Here is a 3,609-nt window from a genome sequence, read left to right on the forward strand (position 1 = left end):
TCAGAAGAATAACCGGTGAAATCTAATCTAAGAAGAATCAAACAGTTTCAGTTTCAAGCATAAACACCTAAATAGTTTTTATAAAATGACATCTCAGATATTTGCAGGCAGAGTTTCTTCACTTCCACCACAGATAATAAATACTTTCAAGTGTCGTAAAGTTCAGAGTGACGCAGCAGAAACAGCCGATCACACTGCAGGAGCCCTGAGGAGTCCCGGCTGGGCCCACATCCAGGATCAGGGCGGATGAAACCTGACTGAAGCAGGACCATGTTGGGTTTGGTTCTGTTGAATCAGGAGATCAGGGTCTTCCTGAGGTCAGTGGAGACCTCCACTCATGACGTCACACAGGTCATTTATCTGACACTCACAGGTAAAACTGTAGCAGAGTTATTACAAAGGTTGGAATTTTTACTGGTTTTAATGGTTTATCTCTGTGTTTTTACCACTGGAGCCGTGGCTTCTGCCTCCTTTGAACAAACTTAAAGGTGATGTTTGTGTTAGTAAAATATCATCTATGTGTGGCTGACTGCAGTAGAGTATGTATGAGGCTAGCATGGATGCTAGGAGTAAAGCTAGCAGTAGGCTACAGTAAAACAGTAAGGTTTACTGCAGGGACAGGTGGTCCAGGTGGTCCAGGTGGTCTTTTACCTCCAGTTAAACGTTTGGAGGGGATGTTAAAACCATGGTTGCACTTTTTCCTGGTCAAACTCGGCTCGTACCATCACTCGTATCTAGAGAAGTAGCTTAGCTTGGGAAAAGTGTGAGGACCATGTCTGCATCAGAGTCACTGTTAAAGAACTGCAGCACAATGTTTTGTGGTTCTGAATTATTTAAGTTTAAACACAGATAAACCAGAAGACTGTGACTGAAATGATCCTACGACAGTTTGTACGTGCATCAGTGTCGAGCCACGTCAGCACGGTTCTACAAACATCTGAGTGGAGGTCCCCGTTAGGACAACAGAAGCATCTTATACAGACAAGTATGTGTTCAGTGGGTGTGGCCTGCCCTGCTCAGTGGGTGTGGTTTGTTCAGTGGGTGTGGTTTTTCAGTGGGTGTGGTTTTTCAGTGGGTATGGTCTGTCCTGCTCAATAGGTGTGGTTTGTTAAGTGGGTGTGGTTTGTTCAGTGGGTGTGACCTGTCCTGCTTTGTGGGTGTGGTCTGTTCAGTGGGTGTGGTTTGTTCAGTGGGTATGGCCTGTCCTGCTCAGTGGGTGTGGTTTGTTTAGTGGGTGTGGTTTGTTTAGTGGGTGTGGTTTTTCAGTGGGTGTGGTCTGTCCTGCTCAGTAGGTGTGGTCTGTGCAGTGGGTGTGGCCTGTCCTGCTCTGTGGGTGTGGTTTGGTCAGTGGGTGTGGCCTGTCCTGCTCAGTAGGTTTGGTCTGTGCAGTAGGTGTGGTCTGTGCAGTGGGTGTAGCCTGTCCTGCTCAGTAGGTGTGGTCTGTCCTGCTCTGTGGGTGTGGTTTGCTCAGTGGGTGTGGTCTGTCCTGCTCTGTGGGTGTGGTTTGTTCAGTGGGTGTGGCCTGTCCTGCTTTGTGGGTGTGGTCTGTTCAGTGGGTGTGGTTTGTTCAGTGGGTATGGCCTGTCCTGCTCAGTGGGTGTGGTTTGTTTAGTGGGTGTGGTTTGTTTAGTGGGTGTGGTTTTTCAGTGGGTGTGGTTTTTCAGTGGGTATGGTCTGTCCTGCTCAATAGGTGTGGTTTGTTAAGTGGGTGTGGTTTGTTCAGTGGGTGTGACCTGTCCTGCTTTGTGGGTGTGGTCTGTTCAGTGGGTGTGGTTTGTTCAGTGGGTATGGCCTGTCCTGCTCAGTGGGTGTGGTTTGTTTAGTGGGTGTGGTTTTTCAGTGGGTGTGGTCTGTCCTGCTCAGTAGGTGTGGTCTGTGCAGTGGGTGTGGCCTGTCCTGCTCTGTGGGTGTGGTTTGGTCAGTGGGTGTGGCCTGTCCTGCTCAGTAGGTTTGGTCTGTGCAGTAGGTGTGGTCTGTGCAGTGGGTGTAGCCTGTCCTGCTCAGTAGGTGTGGTCTGTCCTGCTCTGTGGGTGTGGTTTGGTCAGTGGGTGTGGTCTGTCCTGCTCWGTGGGTGTGGTTTGTTCAGTGGGTGTAGCCTGCCCTGCTCAGTAGGTGTGGTCTGTCCTGCTCTGTGGGTGTGGTTTGTTCAGTGGGTGTGGCCTGTCCTGCTCAGTGGGTGTGGTCTGTGCAGTGGGTGTGGTCTGTCTCCAGTGATGCCCCACCCCTCTGGTCATGGCAGTTGTCGTGTGGAAGAAGAAACCAGACTGAGACCAGCATGCGGGCCCTCAGCCTGGTGTTTCCTCTGCCGGGACTCCAGGTGTCTCCAGGATAAACGTGTTAAACCAAAGAGCAGCAGAGGCAAAAAGACATTCAGCAGCTGGAAAACAACCGGTGTCACACTTTCAACTGCATCAGAACAAAAATGATAAAGCTAATAGTTCACAAAACGCCAGAACTGGAAGTCTGATTAAAACATTAAAAAGCTTTCAAATATACAAAGGCCGTATATTCAGCATATTAATATTAATTATATCATGTAATAAGAGTCTGATTGTAGAAAGTTCTCCACTCTCTCCACAGTAAAAAGCTGCTTAAAGCTTCAGACAAACACAACGACTTCAAAATGTCCCAATATCAAAGTCGACACCGTCTGCGTTTCCTTAGCTTGTAGCTAACAGAGTGAGGAATGCTAACAAAGCTAATGCTAACGAAGCTAAGGATCAGCTGAGAGTTGGAGAACAGCTAGAAGAAAAGCTGCAAACGAAGGTTGGAAACGCAGCGGAGCCTGAAGCCCAAACACCAAACATAAAGTCCAGCATGCAGCAAAGAACAGGATCTGTACAAAACACAGGTGGTCCTGAAGAGGAAGAAGAAACTGCAGTCCTGTCAGAAACACCTGGCTGAGTCTTTACAGGACCACAGGGTCTAAATTTTAATCCCTTTGAATCAGTCAGGAGGAGTCTGTGGTTTCCTCCTGCTTCCTTCTTCCTCTCTGCTCCTCAAGTTTCAGCTAACGAARGAGGAGGAGCTTACAGCTCGTTAACGCCTCTGTTTGGGGAGGGCCGGTGCCTCGTCAGCTCAGGACAGTGTGTCACCTTTTCTGTTTGATCAGGGGGGGTGTACCGTGGTAACCCTTGGTTGTCATATGGTGGGGGGGCGGAGTCTGTTTACTGAAGATCAAGTCTGAGAATCAGATGAAGGTTGTGGAGCTCAGAGACTGAAGGAAGCAGGAAGTTACCATTATCCAGTCACTGATCCGGTTTAGACCAGTTTATCCCAAGATCAGCCCATTTATCTGCTGGGGTCCGGGTCAGGGTCTGAGTCTGACTCAGACCCAGGTCAGGACTCAGGGTCTGAATCTGACTCAGGTCAGGACTCAGGAGTTAAAGGACGAAGAGGATGAAGACTCTGGTCTCAGGTTCTGTGTGGAACCAGAGGATGAAGACTCTGGTCTCTGGTTCTGTGTGGAACCAGAGGACGAAGACTCTGGTCTCAGGTTCTGTGTGTAACCAGAGGATGAAGACTCTGGTCTCTGGTTCTGTGTGGAACCAGAGGATGAAGACTCTGGTCTCTGGTTCTGTGTGGAACCAGAGGACGAAGACTCTGGTC

Source organism: Austrofundulus limnaeus, unplaced genomic scaffold (genome assembly GCF_001266775.1).
Source record: "Austrofundulus limnaeus strain Quisiro unplaced genomic scaffold, Austrofundulus_limnaeus-1.0 Scaffold866, whole genome shotgun sequence".
NCBI lineage: Eukaryota > Metazoa > Chordata > Actinopteri > Cyprinodontiformes > Rivulidae > Austrofundulus > Austrofundulus limnaeus.